This window comes from Coregonus clupeaformis, unplaced genomic scaffold (genome assembly GCF_020615455.1).
Source record: "Coregonus clupeaformis isolate EN_2021a unplaced genomic scaffold, ASM2061545v1 scaf0479, whole genome shotgun sequence".
NCBI classification, from domain to species: domain Eukaryota; kingdom Metazoa; phylum Chordata; class Actinopteri; order Salmoniformes; family Salmonidae; genus Coregonus; species Coregonus clupeaformis.
Genome location: NW_025533934.1, coordinates 275,334 through 299,983, shown reverse-complemented (window position 1 = coordinate 299,983; position 24,650 = coordinate 275,334). Strand labels below are relative to the sequence as shown.

The 24,650-nt window shown below is 47.6% G+C and overlaps 1 protein-coding gene across 1 annotated transcript in view; it reads left to right on the top strand.

Moving 5' to 3' along the window:
* Positions 1-392: 392 nt before the first annotated feature.
* The window catches only part of LOC121563788 (ras-associated and pleckstrin homology domains-containing protein 1-like), a 167,871-nt gene continuing 143,613 nt past the window's right edge, over positions 393-24,650 (top strand). Inside the window, 1 exon segment of the mRNA XM_045215604.1 lies at positions 393-600. The gene's annotated coding sequence lies outside the window, so the exon portion shown is untranslated.

Below are 24,650 nucleotides of genomic sequence, written 5' to 3'. Positions count from 1 at the left end.
GCCACTTTAATAAATGGAACACTAGTCACTTTAATAATGTTTACATATCTTGCACTACTCATCTCATATGTATATACTGCATTCTATTCTATAGTATTCTACTGTATCTTAGTCTATGCCGCCCTGTCATTGCTCATCCATCATGTATATATTCTTAATTCCATTCCTTACTTAGATTTGTGTGTATTGGGTATATGTTGGGAAATTGTTGGATATTACTTGTTAGATATTACTGCACTGTCGGAGCTAGAAGCACAAGCATTTCGCTACACCCGCAATAACGTCTGCTAAACAAGTGTATGTGACCAATACAATTTGATTTGATTTGGTCTCGGGCTGGACAGGAAACAGGAATTCAGGAACGCGCATCCCATCTAGGCGCGCTCCCGGTTGATTTTCACAGAATGGAGCAGTGAGCCAGTTACCAAGCTAAGGAGTCGGTAACGGCGGTGAAAACCGTTCACTTCTGAAGACCCACCGACTGAAAGCACAATATTGCCTTGACACCCTGATTTGCGACACTGTTACTTATTTTCTCGATACATTTAAGCCTACCAGTTTTACATTGGATACCGAGGAAAACAGTCTGGATTTGTGACAGTAAGTAGCCGCTTGCTTTCTCTCTCGTTAAAGCCACCTTTATTTTCTAGCTAGATTTCTCGCGCTGCATTTGCTAAATGTCCTCACATTTACATTGGATTTATTGAATGCTGATCAGTTAACATTCCGTACAATTTTTTATTTTACGCTATTATATCGCATTACCACATCAGGCTACCGTGATTAACCTACATTTCTACAGCGGTGAAATCTTGAGACATTTGGAAACACAAAAATGGCACATTTGAATGCAAGAATAAAGATGGGTTTATCGCCAGGCCGAACATGCACTGGGAGACTAGGCTATAGTGTTCATGCATTCAGCAGATTAGAATTGAAGGCGTCTGCAGCTGGCAAAGACGTTTTCAGGCTAAATTGAATATGCGGTGTCTGCCGCAGGAGGGACAAGCACAGGGAGAAAGCCGTGGATGGTTCCCTGCCTGTGAACACTATTGCCGGGGAGAATAATGGCAAATAAAGGCTTCCATTTAGTAGCCTAGCCCTAACGTTAATTGGGAACATGTACCAGTTTTTGTCTCCCATTAATCTAAGTTCTTAATTAGTCATACTCAAATGATCAAGGCGTGGCGAGGCATTGATATGGGCGTGTTCTCGTTCCAGCGTTTAATTTTTGTGGATTTGACACCCTATAATTTCCAAATTCTCTCATCGCAGCACTGTTTGGTTCATGTTGGACGCAATGCCGAAAAGGCCACACTATTCATCTTTCCAAAATATCAGGCTGGTTTAGTGGTTAAGAGAGCCACGGTAGCGATGTTACGGGGGGCCTCATCCTGACGATAGGCCTGTCTGATGTATAGACGAGCATCCCCCGGTAAATGATGACGTAGATAGGGCTGGGTTGACTGTTTATCTCGGTGTCACACCGTCTCTCCACTGCACCGCTCCGCACCGGATGTCTAACCGCAAGGGAATGAGTTCTCTTTGATAATCCGCGATATTCCCAAACCAACACCTGGCAGTTGTAATGTCATTATGGAGTAGCCTAATCGCACAAATGGTTGTTTATTGGCTGAACGGGGTTTAATGTCATAAACATATTACTCTGTAGATTAAGGGGCATTCTACACCCTAATCTCTGCATCTGCTGAACCCAGCTTTTACAGGAGGCCAGAGAGTATAGGCCCATACCATGACCATCTACTGGCACAGCTGTGCTGGATTTTAGTTGGTGTTGGATGCAGTGAGGAACCTCTGCGGTGTTGCAGTCAGCCAGTGTGAATATTTGCTATTTGTGTCCTCATTCCTTTGTCAGGTAGGGTAGACAAAGCTCTGTATCAAATAGGCCTACATACATCAGTGTACGTCGGGGCATGGACTCTACAAGGTGTTTTAAAGCGTTCTACAGGGATGCTGGCCCATGTTGACTCCAACGCTTCCCACAGTTGTGCCAAGTTTGCTGGATGGCCTTTGGGTGGTGGGACCATTCTTGATACACACGGGAAACTGTTGAGCGTGAAAAACCCAGCAGTGTTGCAGTTCTTGACACAAACCGATGCGCCTGGCACCTACTACCATACCCCGTTCAAAGGCACCTAAATATTTTGTCATGCCCATTCACCCTCTGAATGACACACATACACAATCCGTGTCTCAATTGTCTTAAGGTTTAAAAATCCTTCTTTAACCGGTCTCCTCCCCTTCATCTACACTGACTGAAGTGGATTTAACAAGTGACATCATTAAGGGATCACAGCTTCCACCTGGATTCACCTGGTCAGTCTCTGTCATGGAAAGAGCAGTTGTTCCTAATGTTTTGTACACTCAGTGTATTTATTAGGTAGGTCCATATAGGGCTGGCACAATTACCGTAAAACCGTGCAACCGAAGGTTATGGATGAAGACAGTCATGAAAATAAAATAACCATCATAACCATAAAAAAAAAAAAAAAAGTTTTTGTTTTTCGGAACGAACATCTGACTTAAGACGGGATGGCCGGGGATTGGTGCGGTTGAGTCTGTTTTCTGCCGTAACATGAACTCTTAACAATGTGATGAAACTGTTGCTAATTTCCATGGTAATGTAGAATGTTAATTCAAATGATGTTAACTGATGTGGCTCATGCAATGGAATGTATTTGTTTTGTAATGTCAGTTGAGTTCATTCAACAAATCACAGCACATTATATTAGCACTTCCTGTTTTGTACTTCCTGCTTTGCCCCCCATGGGTACACTCGCAATGGCTGTCAGTCCACCCACTATGCCGTCATTGAATTGAACGGGGATGCCTCTTCTATTCATTCTTTCTATGGCAGCCCCATGCAGTCGGGAGCGGAGGAGAGAAGAAAATGTGTATTTAAAAAGAGACTTTTGAGACAGAGGGGGAAACTCCCAACAGGCATTTGTCATCAAGTGAGTAATCCGAAGTTCTGTGGCATCCTTCCATCCTCATCTGAAACACCTGGTTTCTGCGGTGGTAGTGTGGAGGGGTCAGGTGAGGGGTTCTATAGGCGTCTAGCTTTTAGTGATGTCCCAAATGGCACCAGGGCCCATAGGGGAACTACAGTTTGTAGGAAATAGGGTGCCATTTGGGATGTCCTTACTGCAGGTCTAGGTTGGTGTGTTGTGTACATTTTAAACGTAATTTCTCTGAACCCTGAAACCTCCCTGGGTTGGGGTTACTGCCAGGACAGGCCTGTGGATGGAGAATACTTTTCCCTTCAGGACGTTCCTCTTTTTTTCTCCTGGGCTAGACAAAGTAGGGTGCCAAGTCCTGAGCTGGGAACCTTGTGATCATTCTTAGAACAGTGATGTTGTTAGTCCTTTACACTGGCCGATATGGAAAGGCCTACATCGAAATGTTTCTTATGGAAGAAAATATGAAATGCGTAACCACGGTAGCAATTGGAAAGGGAACAATTAGGAGATTGTGGGAAAATCGAAGACACATCAGTTAGCCTGACACAGGACTGAATCCGAACATTACACTGTTGATTTGATGTGCATTTGCCATTTACTGTACTTTTCACTGCATTTTTAAAATAACAAAATCTGAAAATACTCTGGATACATTCAGTAAGATAAGAATATTCCTGGAACATGTGGGGTAGGTGCAACATAAGACAAGTGAGAGGACTAACTTGTGTCTCACACCTCTCCTAAGTCTGCACAGATCCTAAGCCATTTCAATACACTTTTTAAGACTCAAAGAGTCTTCAACTATAAGGTGTTTTTTTTTTTGAGCTCTCCTAGCTGTGATGTTAAGGAACTAGAGCAAGCACACTGGTAGTTTAGTTTGGAGCACAACCCTGCATCCCCGCCATCACACAACACAATCCAAAATCAGTCCATTATAAATCACAATCTGGGTCAGGCGGGCGTCATTTATTTGAAAGCTAGTTCTATTGCCAACATGACTCTCTCTTAAGTTATAAAATACGATCTTAGTGTTAGGCTTTCACAAGGCAATTCAGAGAAATGGATCGTCATTTTTGATGCTCATAGAAAGCAGTCACGTTTGCATTCAGGTGTGTGTGTGTCCCCGAGGCTACATTTCTTCACAATAGACAAACAGGCTCATTCTGTTCATTCTTCCCAGGGTATGACGCCATGTCGTCTTGGAACCGTACATCAAATACAGTGATCATAAACGTTGACATTATATATGACATGAGGTTTATGATATGGAAATGTGAAGTGCACATTTGGACTCACTGGAGTTTGGCTTGCTCGTATGACATCAAAGTGGTATTTATTATAATCCTCAACGTCTCATCTTTAAAAATAAATTGAGTCGTCTTAATTTAACAGCATTTCCCTCACTCAGTCAACAAAACATTTGCTAAAGTTGCCCAGTTAGACGGTGGGATGGGGGGGCAACTTCCTGTCACGTGCAGTGCTTAAGTTTATAACGTCTGTCAGTCAAAACCCATACAGAGCTGTGAAGCACAGAGAGAGGTCTGCCAGTCAAAACCCATACAGAGCTGTGAAGAACAGAGAGAGGTCTGTCAGTCAAAACCCATACAGAGCTGTGAAGCACAGAGAGAGGTCTGCCAGTCAAAACCCATACAGAGCTGTGAAGAACAGACCCAGAGGTCTGCCAGTCAAAACCCATACAGAGCTGTGAAGTACAGAGAGAGGTCTGTCAGTCAAAACCCATACAGAGCTGTGAAGCACAGAGAGAGGTCTGCCAGTCAAAACCCATACAGAGCTGTGAAGCACAGAGAGAGGTCTGTCAGTCAAAACCCATACAGAGCTGTGAAGGACAGACCCAGAGGTCTGTCAGTCAAAACCCATACAGAGCTGTGAAGCACAGAGAGAGGTATGTCAGTCAAAACCCATACAGAGCTGTGAAGGACAGAGAGAGGTCTGTCAGTCAAAACCCATACAGAGCTGTGAAGCACAGAGAGAGGTCTGTCAGTCAAAACCCATACAGAGCTGTGAAGCACAGAGAGAGGTCTGCCAGTCAAAACCCATACAGAGCTGTGAAGCACAGAGAGAGGTCTGCCAGTCAAAACCCATACAGAGCTGTGAAGCACAGACCCAGAGGTCTGCCAGTCAAAACCCATACAGAGCTGTGAAGCACAGAGAGAGGTCTGTCAGTCAAAACCCATACAGAGCTGTGAAGAACAGACCCAGAGGTCTGTCAGTCAAAACCCAGACAGAGCTGTGAAGAACAGACCCAGAGGTCTGATGTCATGTTTAGCTTGTTACTGTACAGCCCACTGCGTTCCAATAACATTCCCTCTTCGTAGCATTCCGCTGTGGTGATCAGTGGTTTTGGTTCAGCTGACCCTTGGCTTAGTGGCAGCAGCTGCTGTAGTCATTCCAGAGCTGAGCCAGCCCACCCAGACCCTGTGCTGCCCTTCCTCCCAGGACCGACTCCAGAGAAACCTCCTACACACTGGAGAAACTCGGAAGAATGACGATACATGAACGACGACATTTCATTATAAAGTCAGCTAAGTCACCTGATCGCTAGCTCTCTTGATTGTCGAGGAACTGTGATACTGAAGTAGTTGGCTATCTGATGTGAAGTCTACACGGTCTTGTTGAGATGCAGAGTACATGCTTGTTTTAAGAAAGCCACTCTGAGCTTAGAAAGCCACAGAGTTCTTCATCCCACAGCTTTTCCTACCGCACCCGCCTGCTCCCGCTGGGTTTTCGTCAGACTCTCACCTCACTCCCACAGGAAAGGGTCCCGAACCCGCCCGCAGGAAAGGGTCCCGAACCCGACCGCAGGAAAGGGTCCCGAACCCGACCGCAGGAAAGGGTCCCGAACCCGACCGCAGGTCCCGCAAATGTTATTTTAGGCGTGTGTGATGCAGCTCGCTTTGCTGCCATGGTCCCAGCAATTATTGTGGCCTAAAGGCAATATCAAAATGGGCGGAAATAACTCAATAAATAGGTTTAATTACCGAGGTTCTCACTTGGCCCATTTTATATTAGGCTATGGGTGTTACTGGGATATATCAGCCAATAGGCTAGATGTAGAAAGAGAGTTGGAGTGAGAACGGACACGTGCACTTTCTCTTGAGCTACGTCGTGCATAATATAGCCTACCTTCATAGGAGCGGGACGATTTGCAGGCAAATATGGGTGATCAATATTTCTAGGTAATGATGTAGGCCTAAACTGTAGCTTAATCATATTTGGGAAGTACATTTCTCTGGAAAGATAACTGCCCCCTTGCTTCTCCGCCCATGCATGTATCCGTGCTCCTACATCTGCATTGCTTGCTGTTTGGGGTTTTAGGCTGGGTTTCTGTATAGCACTTTGTGACGTCTGCTAATGTAAAAAGGGTTTTATAAATGAATTTGATTGATATCCTACTCTATTTAATAGAGCACACAGAGGAGAGGTAGGCTACTGACCTTGAAGCCGGAAGAATGATGACCGCAGACACTTCCTCTTATGTTTTGCGTAGCCTATAGCCTATCATTTTTAGGAGCGGTTGATTTTCAGGCAGAGACGACGTTTGTGCCTTTTCCTTTTCAATAATGATAGATTTTTTTGGTTGCACCACGACTCGCGTTGGTTGACCTCCACTGCTTTCCAGGATCAATATTTATTTCCATTACTGTAATAAACTGTAGCCTAATGATATATAAGTCGATTTTAATGGAAAGATGAACCGTGATTCTCTGCATTTAAGACTACACATGTAGCTATAGGCGCACTTGAACTAACTAGGAGAGGAGAGGAGAGGGGCTCCTGAACTAACTAGGAGAGGAGAGGAGAGGGGAGGGGCTCCTGAACTAACTAGGAGAGGAGAGGAGAGGGGAGGGGCTCCTGAACTAACTAGGAGAGGAGAGGAGAGGGGAGGGGCTCCTGAACTAACTAGGAGAGGAGAGGAGAGGGGCTCCTAAACTAACTAGGAGAGGAGAGGAGAGGGGCTCCTAAACTAACTAGGAGAGGAGAGGAGAGGGGCTCCTGAACTAACTAGGAGAGGAGAGGAGAGGGGCTCCTGAACTAACTAGGAGAGGAGAGGAGAGGGGCTCCTAAACTAACTAGGAGAGGAGAGGAGAGGAGAGGGGCTCCTGAACTAACTAGGAGAGGAGAGGGGCTCCTGAACTAACTAGGAGAGGAGAGGAGAGGAGAGGAGAGGAGAGGAGAGGGGCTCCTAAACTAACTAGGAGAGGAGAGGAGAGGGGCTCCTAAACTAACTAGGAGAGGAGAGGAGAGGGGCTCCTAAACTAACTAGGAGAGGAGAGGGGAGGGGCTCCTAAACTAACTAGGAGAGGAGAGGGGCTCCTGAACTAACTAGGGAGAGGAGAGGAGAGGGGCTCCTGAACTAACTAGGAGAGGAGAGGAGAGGAGAGGGGCTCCTAAACTAACTAGGAGAGGAGAGGAGAGGGGCTCCTAAACTAACTAGGAGAGGAGAGGAGAGGGGCTCCTAAACTAACTAGGAGAGGAGAGGAGAGGAGAGGGGCTCCTGAACTAACTAGGAGAGGAGAGGGGCTCCTGAACTAACTAGGAGAGGAGAGGAGAGGAGAGGAGAGGAGAGGGGCTCCTAAACTAACTAGGAGAGGAGAGGAGAGGGGCTCCTAAACTAACTAGGAGAGGAGAGGGAGGGGCTCCTAAACTAACTAGGAGAGGAGAGGAGAGGAGAGGGGCTCCTGAACTAACTAGGAGAGGAGAGGAGAGGGGCTCCTGAACTAACTAGGAGAGGAGAGGGGCTCCTGAACTAACTAGGAGAGGAGAGGAGAGGAGAGGAGAGGGGCTCCTAAACTAACTAGGAGAGGAGAGGAGAGGGGCTCCTAAACTAACTAGGAGAGGAGAGGGGAGGGGCTCCTGAACTAACTAGGAGAGGAGAGGAGAGGAGAGGGGCTCCTGAACTAACTAGGAGAGGAGAGGGGCTCCTGAACTAACTAGGAGAGGAGAGGAGAGGGGCTCCTAAACTAACTAGGAGAGGAGAGGGGAGGGGCTCCTGAACTAACTAGGAGAGGAGAGGAGAGGGGCTCCTGAACTAACTAGGAGAGGAGAGGAGAGGGGCTCCTGAACTAACTAGGAGAGGAGAGGAGAGGAGAGGGGCTCCTGAACTAACTAGGAGAGGAGAGGAGAGGGGCTCCTGAACTAACTAGGAGAGGAGAGGAGAGGAGAGGGGCTCCTGAACTAACTAGGAGAGGAGAGGAGAGGGGAGGGGCTCCTAAACTAACTAGGAGAGGAGAGGAGAGGGGCTCCTAAACTAACTAGGAGAGGAGAGGGGAGGGGCTCCTAAACTAACTAGGAGAGGAGAGGGGCTCCTGAACTAACTAGGAGAGGAGAGGAGAGGGGCTCCTGAACTAACTAGGAGAGGAGAGGAGAGGAGAGGGGCTCCTAAACTAACTAGGAGAGGAGAGGAGAGGGGCTCCTAAACTAACTAGGAGAGGAGAGGAGAGGGGAGGGGCTCCTGAACTAACTAGGAGAGGAGAGGAGAGGAGAGGGGCTCCTGAACTAACTAGGAGAGGAGAGGAGAGGAGAGGGGCTCCTGAACTAACTAGGAGAGGAGAGGAGAGGGGAGGGGCTCCTAAACTAACTAGGAGAGGAGAGGAGAGGGGAGGGGCTCCTAAACTAACTAGGAGAGGAGAGGAGAGGGGCTCCTAAACTAACTAGGAGAGGAGAGGGGAGGGGCTCCTAAACTAACTAGGAGAGGAGAGGAGAGGGGCTCCTAAACTAACTAGGAGAGGAGAGGGGAGGTGCTCCTAAACTAACTAGGAGAGGAGAGGAGAGGAGAGGGGCTCCTAAACTAACTAGGAGAGGAGAGGAGAGGGGAGGGGCTCCTGAACTAACTAGGAGAGGAGAGGAGAGGAGAGGGGCTCCTGAACTAACTAGGAGAGGAGAGGAGAGGAGAGGAGAGGGGCTCCTGAACTAACTAGGAGAGGAGAGGAGAGGGGAGGGGCTCCTAAACTAACTAGGAGAGGAGAGGAGAGGGGAGGGGCTCCTAAACTAACTAGGAGAGGAGAGGAGAGGGGAGGGGCTCCTAAACTAACTAGGAGAGGAGAGGGGAGGGGCTCCTAAACTAACTAGGAGAGGAGAGGAGAGGGGCTCCTAAACTAACTAGGAGAGGAGAGGAGAGGGGCTCCTGAACTAACTAGGAGAGGAGAGGGGCTCCTGAACTTTAAGCAGTGAATGATGAGTGAATTGTGCGACAGCGGTGCTTTTAATACAATAAATTGGCTAATGCAAAACAGGAATATGACTGTTTACTAATAGCCGAATCTGCGGGACAAAAAACATTTTAATCTCAATTGTCTGTCAGACTGCGCCGCAATGATCTCTGTCGGGGCCTGCAGCCCTCGACCACTCAGCTGTTGGGGAGTCTGAGGTAGTTCTCATTAAAGCTGCTTTCATCTTGCCAACCAATCCCAGATGCCAGTTGGCAGTTTAGTTTTTTGAAGGGGATCCTCAAAGTAGCCCTTCTCTCTCTCGCTCTCTCTCTCTCTTCTCTCGCTCTCTCTCTCTCTTCTCTCGCTCTCTCTCTCTCTCGCTCTCTCTCTAGCTCTCTCTCTCTCTCCCTCTCTCTCGCTCTCTCTCTCTCTCTCTCTCTCTCTCTTCTCTCGCTCGCTCTCTCTTCTCTCGCTCTCCTCGCTCTCGCTCTCGCTCTCTCTCTCTCTCTCTCTCTCTCTCTCTCTCTCTCTCTCTCTCTCTCTCTCTCTCTTCTCAACTCTCTGTCTGTCTGTCTCTCTCTCTCCCACTCCGCTCTCATCTACATGAAAACACTGACTTGAAATGTGTGGTATTTATATGCCTGTTACAGACTGTTCTAAAGGTCTCTGCTTCCAACTATGATTGTGGTGTTTCTGTGTGGTTGAACCTAACTTGAGTTGGCCTGTAGTTTTATCTGTAAGAGAAAGACTCACTGATTCACTCACTGACTCACACACTGACTCACTGATTCACTCACTGACTCACACACTGACTCACTGATTCACTCACTGACTCACACACTGACTCACTGATTCACTCACTGACTCACTGACTCACACACTGACTCACTGATTCACTCACTGATTCACACACTGACTCACTGATTCACTCACTGACTCACTGACTCACTCACGTTGGGTTTGGTGTGTGAGTCGTCTGTGTTGGGTTGGAGATGAAAAGCGTAAACACCCTCTTATCTAGTGTTGTTTGAAAATCAACTGTACCACCCACACCAGAGGAATAGCCTGTGTGTGTGTGTTCATTTGTATTTTAGGATGTCATGAGACTGAGCAGTCATGCACACGTAGCCAGAGTGAAGGTTTTTATTATGGAATAGACAGGAGGTCATTATAAACAGGTTTCCCGTCCCCGTCACTTGTAAAACATTACAGACAGAAGCACAGTTAGTTTGACTTCGAGGGACACTTAAAAGGTCATAGGATACGTCCCAAATGGCTCCCTATATCAGGGGTGGGAAACCCTGTTCCTGTACCCTATTCCCTATATCAGGGGTGGGAAACCCTGTTCCTGTACCCTATTCCCTATATCAGGGGTGGGAAACCCTGTTCCTGTACCCTATTCCCTATATCAGGGGTGGGAAACCCTGTTCCTGTACCCTATTCCCTCTATCAGGGGTGGGAAACCCTGTTCCTGTACCCTATTCCCTATATCAGGGGTGGGAAACCCTGTTCCTGTACCCTATTCCCTCTATCAGGGGTGGGAAACCCTGTTCCTGTACCCTATTCCCTATATCAGGGGTGGGAAACCCTGTTCCTGTACCCTATTCCCTATATCAGGGTGGGAAACCCTGTTCCTGTACCCTATTCCCTATATCAGGGGTGGGAAACCCTGTTCCTGTACCCTATTCCCTCTATCAGGGGTGGGAAACCCTGTTCCTGTACCCTATTCCCTATATCAGGGGTGGGAAACCCTGTTCCTGTACCCTATTCCCTCTATCAGGGGTGGGAAACCCTGTTCCTGTACCCTATTCCCTCTATCAGGGGTGGGAAACCCTGTTCCTGTACCTTATTCCCTATATCAGGGGTGGGAAACCCTGTTCCTGTACCCTATTCCCTATATCAGGGGTGGGAAACCCTGTTCCTGTACCCTATTCCCTATATCAGGGGTGGGAAACCCTGTTCCTGTACCCTATTCCCTCTATCAGGGGTGGGAAACCCTGTTCCTGTACCCTATTCCCTATATCAGGGGTGGGAAACCCTGTTCCTGTACCCTATTCCCTCTATCAGGGGTGGGAAACCCTGTTCCTGTACCCTATTCCCTCTATCAGGGGTGGGAAACCCTGTTCCTGTACCCTATTCCCTCTATCAGGGGTGGGAAACCCTGTTCCTGTACCCTATTCCCTATATCAGGGGTGGGAAACCCTGTTCCTGTACCCTATTCCCTCTATCAGGGGTGGGAAACCCTGTTCCTGTACCCTATTCCCTATATCAGGGGTGGGAAACCCTGTTCCTGTACCCTATTCCCTATATCAGGGTGGGAAACCCTGTTCCTGTACCCTATTCCCTATATCAGGGGTGGGAAACCCTGTTCCTGTACCCTATTCCCTATATCAGGGGTGGGAAACCCTGTTCCTGTACCCTATTCCCTATATCAGGGGTGGGAAACCCTGTTCCTGTACCCTATTCCCTCTATCAGGGGTGGGAAACCCTGTTCCTGTACCCTATTCCCTATATCAGGGGTGGGAAACCCTGTTCCTGTACCCTATTCCCTCTATCAGGGGTGGGAAACCCTGTTCCTGTACCCTATTCCCTATATCAGGGGTGGGAAACCCTGTTCCTGTACCCTATTCCCTATATCAGGGGTGGGAAACCCTGTTCCTGTACCCTATTCCCTATATCAGGGGTGGGAAACCCTGTTCCTGTACCCTATTCCCTCTATCAGGGGTGGGAAACCCTGTTCCTGTACCCTATTCCCTCTATCAGGGGTGGGAAACCCTGTTCCTGTACCCTATTCCCTATATCAGGGGTGGGAAACCCTGTTCCTGTACCCTATTCCCTCTATCAGGGGTGGGAAACCCTGTTCCTGTACCCTATTCCCTATATCAGGGGTGGGAAACCCTGTTCCTGTACCCTATTCCCTATATCAGGGGTGGGAAACCCTGTTCCTGTACCCTATTCCCTCTATCAGGGGTGGGAAACCCTGTTCCTGTACCCTATTCCCTCTATCAGGGGTGGGAAACCCTGTTCCTGTACCCTATTCCCTCTATCAGGGGTGGGAAACCCTGTTCCTGTACCCTATTCCCTATATCAGGGGTGGGAAACCCTGTTCCTGTACCCTATTCCCTATATCAGGGGTGGGAAACCCTGTATCTGGAGTGCTGCAGCTACTGCAGGATTTTGTTCCAACTAGGCACCACACCTGACAGACGGAGCTGCTTGATTGGTCTTCCAGGTCAGTTAAAATCAACACACCACGTCTTCCAGGTCAGTTTATCCAAAGCACCAGGTCTTCCAGGTCAGTCAAATCCAAAACATGAAGTGCCTGCTAACATTACAGCGTTGTGTTAGGCATTTGTTTAATTTACATTTTTCCCAGGACCAGGCTCCTCCTATCCTAGATAGTTCACTACTTTTTGACCAGGTCCCATGAGGGAATATATAGGATATAGTAGGGGTGTGAACGTTTACATTAAGAAAAAATTCCTAACCTTCCACAACATTATAATAATAATAATAATAATATGCCATTTAGCAGACGCTTTTATCCAAAGCGACTTACAGTCATGCGTGCATACATTTTTGTTTATGGGTGGCCCCGGGGATCGAACCCACTACCCTGGCGTTACAAGCGCCGTGCTCTACCAATTGAGCTACAGAGGATGCAGTTATCATAAAACTACCACTAATGGGTGCGGATGATCATAAAGGGAAAAATACTAATTTAACAAATGCTTAACGCAACAATGCTGTGACGTTAGTAGGAGATGTGCATCTTTCAAATGATTTTGAAGCTGTCAAACTATCCTAAATAAGTGACAAGCTACATGCTGTTTATCAGAGCAGTGCCTAATGTCTTTAGCTAGCTAATACTCCATCCCTGAGTTTCGGTGAAGCTAGCTAGCAGCAAACGGGCTACGGCAAGGTAAACCAGCTGATGCAATCACTGGTGACCGATACACTTCTTGCCCATATTTTGTAGATTAGAGATGCCTTTTTGTTTTTAACAACTTACTCACTGCGCCTGTGTCTGCCCAAGTGTCTGTGTTTCATAGCGAGTGATTCAAGCGGAAGACGATGCTCGTGAATTTGATTTTTAGAATTTTGGAATATTGATAAGTGGCAGTCGGGACGTCGATTGCGCATCATTTCAATGCTCATTTTGGCCCAAACTCTTGCAGACTCGAGTGATCACTGTCGAACACAACGGCAAGTGGCCACTCGATAAAGAGCTTAGGGGCCAAGTGTTGGGTATGAGATTCAGCCTACGAATGTGGTAGATAGACCTGAATTGCCTCCTAGTGGTCATACTAAATAGGACCACCTTATGCAATAGGACCATATCCTGCATTGTGAATTCATGTGGAATTTTATGAATTTTCGTATATCGTTTTAACAGAAAACCGATAATTGCCATTTTAAACGTTAAGATATTTTTTTTACATTTGTCACATCCCTAGGAAACAGGGTTCCATTTCGCACACACTCCGTTATACACTGAACAAAAATATAAACACAACAATTTCAACGATTTTACTGAGTTACAGTTCATATAAGGAAATCGGTCAATTAAAATAATTTCATTAGGCCCTAATCTATGGATTTCAGATGACTGGGCAGGGGCGTAGCCATGGGTGGGCCTGGGAGGGCATAGGGCCACCCACTGGGGAGCAAGGCCCAGCCAATCAGAATTTATTTCCCCACAAAAATGATTTATTACACACAGAAATACTTCCTTAGTTTCATCAGCTGTAAGGATGGCTGGTCTCATATGATCCCGCAGGGGAAGAAGCCGGATGTGGAGGTCATGTGTTGGTGTGGTTACACGTGGTCTGCGGTTGTGAGGCCGGTTGGACGTACTGCCAAGTTCTCTAAAACGACGTTGGAGGAGGCTTATGGTAGAGAACTGAACATTCAATTCTCTGGCAACAGCTCTGGTGGACATTCCTTCAGTAAGCATGCCAATTGCACGCTCCCTCAATATTCGAGAGATCTGTAGCATTGTGTTGTGTGACAAAACTACACATTTTAGTGTCCTTTTATTATCCCCAGCACAAGGTGCACCTGTGTAATGATCATGCTGTTTAATCATCTTCTTGATATGCCACACCTATCAGGTGGATGGATTATCTTGGCAAAGGAGAAATGCTCACTGACAGGGATGTAATCAAATTTGTGCACCAAATTTGAGCAAAATAAGATTTGTGTTCGTATGGAACATTTCTGGGATCTTTTATATCAGCTCATGAAACATGGGACCAACACTTTACATGTTGCGTTTTATATTTTAGTTCAGTATAGAAGGACAGTTAGAGGGAGACTGCCTTTCTTCCTACTGGTCTGGGGATCAATCGTATTTTCTCTCAGAACACCCTAAAACAGAGGGGTCAGAGGTGATGCTTCCATATGGAGGGAAATGTCACAAGAACATTCTAGCCACAGTGTCAAATGTCTGACAGTCGTCTCTTTTATGAGACGCTGAGGGCTAGCTAGCTATGGACAGACTGACTGAGACGGCTCGTTTCAAAACCATTCATACTGGCTCCGTCTTTGTACTTAACAAAACCATGTTAGCCAGAATCTACCGGAGCTGAGATGTCTTCCTGTAAATGTTTGGTTGATGCTGCTGTTAGCCAGCCACTAAGCAAGTTTTGTGGTAAATGCTTCTGCTGCTGTTAGCCAAAAGGCAGTGAGTCTAAGTTTGTCTCTGTGGTTGTTTGAGGCTGCTAGCAAACCAACAGCCTCTGCATTTGGCTCCGTTGTAAATGCTGGATTGTATTCGTCAGGAATGAAATGGAAGCAAATGGGGGAATTAGGGCGAGACTACTTTACCTTCCCTAATTTCCATTTTCCATTGCAAAACGTTTTGCTACATTTGGTCCTAATGATTACGACCCTAGTTGAAGCTGCTAGCCAACCAATGGGCTCTGAGTTAGGCTCTGTGGGCGACCTGCTGCTAGCCAACCAATGGGCTCTGAGTTAGGCTCTGTGGGCGACCTGCTGCTAGCCAACCAATGGGCTCTGAGTTAGGCTCTGTGGGCGACCTGCTGCTAGCCAACCAATGGGCTCGGAGTTAGGCTCTGTGGGCGACCTGCTGCTAGCCAACCAATGGGCTCGGAGTTAGGCTCTGTGGGCGACCTGTCTTACCCTGACCACTATACTGACCCTTTCAGAGAGTCTGTTCTGGCCAGCTGAGATACACAGCATCGAGCGGTAGATGGAACAAGGGGGAGAAAGAAAGAGAGAAGAGAAGAGGGGGAGAGGGGAGAAGAGGAGGGGGAGAGGGGAGAGCGAGGAGGGGGAGAGGGGAGAGGAGAGAGGGAGGAGAGGAGGGAGGGAGGAGAGGAGGGAGGAGAAGAGGGGGGGGAAGAGGAGGGGAGAGGGGGAGAGAAGAGAAGAGGGGGAGAGGGGAGAGAGAAGAGAAGAGGGGGAGGGGGAGAAGAGGAGGGGGAGAGGGGAGAGCGAGAAGGGGAGAGGAGAGAGGGAGGAGAGGAGGGAGGAGAAGAGGGGGGGAGAAGAGGGGGAGAGCGAGAAGGGGAGGGAGGAGAAGAGGGGGGAAGGGAGGGGGAGAAGAGGGGGGGGAGAAGAGGGGGGGGAGGAGAGGAATGTAATGTATTCACTTGGGCCTGATTCAGGCCTTTCTTATACACTTCTCAGTAGTTTGTATTCAAACTGAACTTATGCAGGAGCATAACAGGCTTTGCAGGCGTGGTTCCCTTGAATACATTTAATTCAACCGCTGAAGACCCTCCCACTTGCTGGTGAATTGTCTCGCTTCTCAGTCCTCTTCTGTCGCTCTACTCAGTCCTCTTCTGTCTCGCTACTCAGTCCTCTTCTGTCTCTCTACTCAGTCCTCTTCTGTCTCGCTACTCAGTCCTCTTCTGTCTCGCTACTCAGTCCTCTTCTGTCTCTCTACTCAGTCCTCTTCTGTCTCGCTACTCAGTCCTCTTCTGTCTCTCTACTCAGTCCTCTTCTGTCTCGCTACTCAGTCCTCTTCTGTCTCGCTACTCAGTCCTCTTCTGTCTCGCTACTCAGTCCTCTTCTGTCTCACTACTCAGTCCTCTTCTGTCTCGCTACTCAGTCCTCTTCTGTCTCTCTACTCAGTCCTCTTCTCTCACTTTTCAGTCCTCTTCTGTCTCGCTACTCAGTCCTCTTCCTTCTCTCTCTACTCAGTCGTAGCCTAAATCTTTTTAAATGGCAGGGAAAATGTGTGCTGTTGCCAGGTGTCTGTCTGAGAAACTGTGAAAATATGAGATTTCCTACATTTTCATCAGTATTGTTTCTATTAACTGCTTCTCCATCATTATCAGGAGGACTGACACACTGTGTCTCCACATACACTATTCAAGGAGACCCATCCGACTCCCACACCTGTCTGGGCAGGTGAGAGAAATCAGGAGACTCATCCGACTCCCACACCTGTCTGGGCAGGTGAGAGAAATCAGGAGCCTCATCCGACTCCCACACCTGTCTGGGCAGGTGAGAGAAATCAGGAGACTCATCCGACTCCCACACCTGTCTGGGCAGGTGAGAGAAATCAGGAGACCCATCCGACTCCCACACCTGTCTGGGCAGGTGAGAGAAATCAGGAGACCCATCCGACTCCCACACCTGTCTGGGCAGGTGAGAGAAACCAGGAGACCCATCCGACTCCCACACCTGTCTGGGCAGGTGAGAGAAATCAGGAGACCCATCCGACTCCCACACCTGTCTGGGCAGGTGAGAGAAATCAGGAGACCCATCCTACTCCCACACCTGTCTGGGCAGGTGAGAGAAATCAGGAGACCCATCCTACTCCCACACCTGTCTGGGCAGGTGAGAGAAATCAGGAGACCCATCCTACTCCCACACCTGTCTGGGCAGGTGAGAGAAATCAGGAGACTCATCCGACTCCCACACCTGTCTGGGCAGGTGAGAGAAATCAGGAGCCTCATCCGACTCCCACACCTGTCTGGGCAGGTGAGAGAAATCAGGAGACTCATCCGACTCCCACACCTGTCTGGGCAGGTGAGAGAAATCAGGAGACCCATCCGACTCCCACACCTGTCTGGGCAGGTGAGAGAAATCAGGAGACCCATCCGACTCCCACACCTGTCTGGGCAGGTGAGAGAAACCAGGAGACCCATCCTACTCCCACACCTGTCTGGGCAGGTGAGAGAAATCAGGAGACCCATCCGACTCCCACACCTGTCTGGGCAGGTGAGAGAAATCAGGAGACCCATCCGACTCCCACACCTGTCTGGGCAGGTGAGAGAAATCAGGAGACCCATCCGACTCCCACACCTGTCTGGGCAGGTGAGAGAAATCAGGAGACCCATCCTACTCCCACACCTGTCTGGGCAGGTGAGAGAAATCAGGAGACCCATCCTACTCCCACACCTGTCTGGGCAGGTGAGAGAAATCAGGAGACCCATCCGACTCCCACACCTGTCTGGGCAGGTGAGAGAAATCAGGAGACCCATCCGACTCCCACACCTGTCTGGGCAGGTGAGAGAAATCAGGAGACCCATCCGACTCCCACACCTGTCTGGGCAGGTGAGAGAAATCAGGAGACCCATCCGACTCCCACACCTGTCTGGGCAGGTGAGAGAAATCAGGAGACCCATCCTACTCCCACACCTGTCTGGGCAGGTGAGAGAAATCAGGAGACCCATCCGACTCCCACACCTGTCTGGGCAGGTGAGAGAAATCAGGAGACCCATCCGACTCCCACACCTGTCTGGGCAGGTGAGAGAAATCAGGAGACCCATCCGACTCCCACACCTGTCTGGGCAGGTGAGAGAAATCAGGAGACCCATCCTACTCCCACACCTGTCTGGGCAGGTGAGAGAAATCAGGAGACTCATCCTACTCCCACACCTGTCTGGGCAGGTGAGAGAAATCAGGAGACTCATCCGACTCCCACACCTGTCTGGGCAGGTGAGAGAAATCAGGAGACTCATCCTACTCCCACACCTGTCTGGGCAGGTGAGAGAAATCAGGAGACTCATCCTACTCCCACACCTGTCTGGGCAGGTGAGAGAAATCAGGAGACTCATCCTACTCCCACACCTGTCTGGGCAGGTGAGAGAAATCAGGAGACCCATCCGACTCCCACACCTGTCTGGGCAGGTGAGAGAAATCAGGAGACCCATCCGACTCCCACACCTGTCTGGGCAGGTGAGATAAATCAGGAGACCCATCCGAGTCCCACACCTGTCTGGGCAGGTGAGAGAAATCAGGAGACTCATCCTACTCCCACACCTGTCTGGGCAGGTGAGAGAAATCAGGAGACCCATCCGACTCCATAGGGTGCCATTCGAGACGCAGCCCTGCTCCCTCACCCACTGCCTCACCCACTGCCTCACCCACTCCCTCACCCACTCCCTCACCCACTCCCTCACCCACTCCCTCACCCACTCCCTAGAGCAGAGCAGAGCAGAGCACCAACAAAAAGATTCAATTTGCTTTTCAGAAAAGTTACAAAATCAGTGCTTTGGCTTTGTCCTAAACGACTTGCTCCATTGGAAGTAGACAGCATGAATCAGTCTCTGGTGACTCTCCTGTCCTGCCTGTCCAAGACAACCACTTGAGGTTTTATGATGGTGACACCTGTGTGTGTGTGTGTGTGTGTGTGTGTGTGTGTGTGTGTGTGTGTGTGTGTGTGTGTGTGTGTGTGTGTTTTCTCTCTCTAAATGTCAGTGCCAGGGTGTGTTGACCTGGCATGATGTCACAGTTCAGGATAAAGAGACGTGTGCCCAGTACCCAACACACCCTGGCTCTGACATTTAGAGCACGACAATACACACACACACACAGGAAGTACCAGTGACCCGCTCAATACGGAAGTGATCGCATGAAGTGAATGCTAAGCTACAGAACTATTATGCGTGCACAGACTGGAATATGTTCCACGATTCATCCCATAACATTCAGGAGTATATTAATAAGTGCATTGACGATGTTGTCCCCAAAGTGACCGTACGTACGTACCCCAACCAGAAGCCATGGATTACATGCAACATCCGCACTAAGCTAATGGCTGGAGCTGCCATTTTCAAGGAGCGGGATACTAATCAGGATGCTTATAAGAAATCCCGCTACGACTTCTGACGAGCCATCAAACAGTCAAAACATAAATCCAGGACTAAGATTGAATCCTACTAGGCCGGCTCTGACTCTCTTTAGATGTGGCAGGGCTTGCAAACTATCACAGATTACAACGGGAAACCCAACTGCGAGCTGCACAGTGACACGAGCCTACCAGATAAGCTAAATGCATTCTATGCTCGCTTCGAGGCAAGCAATACTGAACCATGCATGAGAGCACCAGCTGTTCCAGATGACTGGTTGATCTCGATTTCCATAGCCGATGTAAGACCTTTAAACAGGTTAACATTCGCAAGGCCGCGGGGCCAGACGGAATACCAGAACACGTACTCAGAGCATGCACTGACCAGCTGGCAAGTGTCTTCAATTACATTTTCAACATGTCCCTAACCCGGTCTGTAATACCAACTTGTTTTAATCAGACCACCATAGTCCCTGTGTCCAAGAACGCCAAGGTAACCTGCCTAAATGACTATCGCCCCATAGCACTCACATCTATAGCCATGAAATGCTTTGAAAGGCTGGTCATGGCTCACATCAACACCATCATCCCAACCACCCTGGGCCCACTCCAATTCTCATACTGCCCCAACAGATCCACAGATTATGCGATCTCTATTGCACTCCACACTGCCCTCACCCACCTGGACAAGAGGAATACCTATGTAATAATGCTGTAGTCCCCTCCAAGCTCATCACCAAGCTTAGGACCCTGGGACTGAACACCTCCCTCTGCAACTGGACCCTGGACTTCCTGACGGGCCTCCCCAGGGGGTGAGGGTAGGCAACAATACATCCTCCACTTTGACCAACACGGGGGCCCACCAGGGGTGTGTACTTAGTCCCGTCCTGTACTCTGTGTTTACCCACGATTGTGTGGCCGCGCACAACTCCAGCGCCATCATCAATTGGTAGGACTGATCACCGACAACGATGGGGCATTCTGTAAGGAGGTCAGTGGTGTTGGTGTATTTTAGGTTATATGGTGGTGTTGGTGTATTTTAGGTTATATGGTGGTGGTGGTGTATTTTAGGTTATGTGGTGGTGTTGGTGTATTTTAGGTTATATGGTAGTGTTGGTGTATTTTAGGTTATATGGTGGTGTATTTTAGGTTATGTGGTGGTGTTGGTGTATTTGAGGTTATATGGTGGTGTATTTTAGGTTATGTGGTGGTGTTGGTGTATTTGAGGTTATATGGTGGTGTATTTTAGGTTATGTGGTGGTGTTGGTGTATTTGAGGTTATATGGTGGTGCGTGTTTGCCATCATGCATTATGTTCTCTGTAGGTCTCGTGTCAAACTCATTCCACGGAGGGCCGAGTGTCTGCAGGTTTTCACTCCTCCTTGTACTTGATTGATGAATTAGTCACTAATTAGTAAAGAACTCCCCTCACCTGGTTGTTTAGGTCTTAATTGAAAGCAAAAAGCAAAAACCTGCAGACACTAGGCCCTCCATGGAATGAGTTTGACCCCCCTCTTCCCTAGATAGATACTGTCCTGCTGTAGGTCGTTTCATGGTGGGGTTAAGTAGAGTAAGAACCGTCACCCTTCCAGGGCAGAGCAGGTTGTCACCCTTCCAGGGCAGAGCAGGTTGAGGGTGAGAGATGGCTTCACTGTGTGATTCTCAGCTCTCCTCCCCTGCGGTCTACTCACCCTGCGCTGGCTCACTGTGTGATTCTCAGCTCTCCTCCCCTGCGGTCTATTCACCCTGCGCTGGCTCACTGTGTGATTCTCAGCTCTCCTCCCCTGCGGTCTACTCACCCTGCGCTGGCTCACTTTGGCAACTCCCTGGGATGTGTGTGTCGTCTGTCAGTGAGAAAGCTTCTCTGTCTGTTACTGTTAGGATTGTGTATGTGGGAAATTCCGCACCAATGGAATTACGCTGAGACACTTTAAAATGAATGCCAAACAAAAACCTGGTTTCAAAGTTTAACAAACCATCCAGCTCAATGCACATACAGTATATACTGTAGCTATCGGCTGTCAAGCTGTCTTTTTTTTTTCTTGTCTCCATTGCCATGGCCTTGAGTCTTCAGAGACTATGTCTGTCTGCTCCGTTTAGACAAAACATTGTGCAGACAGAGAAGGTCCTTAGAACATTCTGGTCTGTCGTGGTCTTGTTTGATGAATGTAGCGCACATACAGTACCAGTCAAGCATTTGGACACACCTACATTTCATATGGAAAGTTGAGAAATAAATATAGTAGGCCCAGCCTATAGAAAGCTGATGGGATCCTCCTCTTTTTAATAGAGGCCATCAAAACTCTGTTTTGTCATGCAATTGCAAAGCCTATAGCAATGTTGCTCAACAGGAACACTTATTTAACTCCATGTTATCAACCAGCTATGAGGAGCTGGCTCTCGCTGCGCAACAGGAACAGCCTATTCGCACAAACTCTGAATGCCAGGGCTCTCATGAAATGTTTGATTTGATTTTCGATTGCATTTGCATTAATATCTCAGCGTTAGATCTCTGCTTGCATTTAGACTCAAAGTGATCTCGACTCAGAAAAGGTTGGTGACCACTGTTCTAGAGTTTTCCCCTGTTAGTAAACACTATCAACGTTTCCCTTTACTGTGGCAACTGTGATCGAATCAACGCAATACTAGCCACCTTCAATGCAACATACTCAAACAAAACGAACTATGCAAGAGATTTTGTTGTAGGCAGAACGCATCGGAGTAGGATACTATAGTGCAGGACTCAGCACGTACTCTACACAGACTGGTGCCCCATAACCAATCAGAGCTGCAGTAGGCCTATGTGTAAATAGAACGTTGCCATATATGGGCCGTTCACTTTGAACTGGACTGTGTTTACAGCTGTGGTCCTGAGTAGATGCATTTGTTTTGAGATCAAAGCAAGAGTTTCATGTAGCCACGTGTGAACATTTTGTTCATATTCTTTGCTAGTTAGTGAGTTATTAGCCCAGTTATAGATCATTTGTAGTCAACAATGGGGGAGGGATTGCTTCATACAAGAGCACAAAAAACTTGCATATTTCTAGACATCTTTGAAAAGTGAATCAGTTAAAGGCCTTTTTTTTTTTGTCTTAAAGGGGGTAGTGTTGTATTTTGAGACAGGCTTGAATAAGCTAAGTATCCAATAGGCAGAGGGTAGTATAATTTGTCTGATGCTCTGTAATAATGGTATAGGAATAATAATGCATTTTATTTTGCATCAAACAGCACAACAACATTTTCAGTCACCTCCTTGTCTGAAGGACTAGTGGATAAACGGGTTAATGCCAAGCCCTGCATGTTTTTATCAAACATCTCATGGAATGGAGGCCTAGATTGAACAGCACACATTGGCTGCTACTGTAGGCTGAACGATAGAACAGCTATTTCCATGTTAAAACGTTATGGGATGCATTTTCTCTATTGTTTTTGATGGTAGGCCACTCTGGTAGGCCTACATTATGATCAAATAGCCACAGCAGCTTACTTGGCCACTGTTAAAACCGTAACTTAAAGCGGGTACAGCCTCAGTGTTCACAGTAAACTCGCTGAAAGATGCACAGAATTTTCACAAAATTCAAGTTTGTGCTCAGCAGACCTGAAACTTGCTCAGTGCAGAAAACAATTTGAGGGAACATTGCACACCAGGGTTCGATACTGCATTGAATGTTGACTCAAACTTGGTTTTCCATACAAAGCGTTCCATTACAAAGGGAACCCACTTTTTGGTCGCTTTCCCATTTTAAAACATGATACAGTAACCCCTCAATAACGACTCTTCAACATCTCAAAAGGCGAGACTGACTACCCACTTGGCACAGATGTCAATTCAACGTCTATTCCACATTGGTTCAACGTAATTTCATTGAAATGACATGAAAACAACATTGATTCCACCAGTGTGTAACCCAGTGGGTAACTGCATTAGTGTGTTTGTGTCAGGAGCATGCTGTCTATTTAGTCAGGCAATGACCACGTTATTCTGACATGTTTTAGAATGTAAAAACAATGTGAATATGGATGCATAATGCCATTGGGTAGCATGCTGTATTCATAGTGGGACTTTTCTTTCTATAGCTGTTATGCCAATTAAATATGAAATGTAGGTCCTTAAATCACAATTAAGTGCTTGAAAAAGGCCTTGAAAGTCCTTGAATTTAACTTGCCAATGTCTGTATGTACCCTGTGTAGGCTACTTGCTCAGCCCCCAAATGAGAGATAAAATCACCTGATATTGAAATGATGCACGCATCATTTGCTTTCCTGTCAGATCTTGACCCAGGACAGTATTCTTTTTTTTGCATTCGGGCCAGTATCTTTCAGTTGCACTGTCTCTGTACTACTGCCAAATGTACCTGAATGTCGAGCCCTGCTGTGTGTGGTGCGTGGAGGACCTATACATTGAGTATACCAAACATTAGGAATACCTTCCTGATATTCAGTTGCACCCCTCCCCCCTTTTGCTCTCAGAACAGCCTCAGTTCGTCGGGGCATGGACTCTACAAGGTGTTGAAAGCGTTCTACAGGGATGCTGGCCCATGTTGACTCCAACGCTTCCCACAGTTGTTTGAAGTTGGATGGATGTCCATTGGGTGGTGGGACCATTCTTGATACACACGGGAAACTGTTGAGCGTGACAAACCCAAACCGATGCGCCTGGCACCTACTACCATACCCCGTTCAAAGGCACTTAAATCTTTTGTCTTGCCCATTCACCCTCTGAATAACAAACATACACCATACATGTCTCAATTGTCTCAAGGCTTAAAGATCCTTCTTTAACCTGTCTCCTCCCCCTTCATCTACACTGATTGAAGTGGATTTAACAAGTGACATCATTTAAGGCAGGGTTCTTCAATTCCGGTCCTGGAGGGCCGAAACACCTCTGTTTTTCATCCTCTCCTTCTAATCAGGGGCTAATTCAGACCTGGGACACCAGGTGAGTGAAATTAACTACCAGGTAGAAATAAAAAACAGAAGTGTTTCGGCCCTCCAGGACCGGAATTGAAGAACCCTGATTTAAGGGATCATAGTTTTCACCTGGATTCACTTGGTCAGTCTGTCATGGAAAGAGCAGGTGTTCTTAATGATAGCCTAACCTTTTTTGGGTAGATGGAAAGGCAATTAAAAGGTAACTACAAAGTAGCCTCTGCCTACCTGGCAGAATCATGATTATTTGCATCAATCCAGTGGCCATTTTGTTTTGAAAACTCAATCACAAGTGCACTACAGAAACACCGCTAGCCAAACACAACTGTCGGCTGGTGCGCACCTGAATTATTAAATGGTAACTACACTAAAAAAACAGACCTAAAAAAATTGTCCCCTAATGTGGTTTAAACGTCGTTGACTTAGAACATCAAATTGTGTTGTTTTTCTATTTAAAAGGGTGATTTTGACAGCGAAAATAAAAGAGGGAAATCAGTCCTTCTAGGATGTCCACTCTGACCGG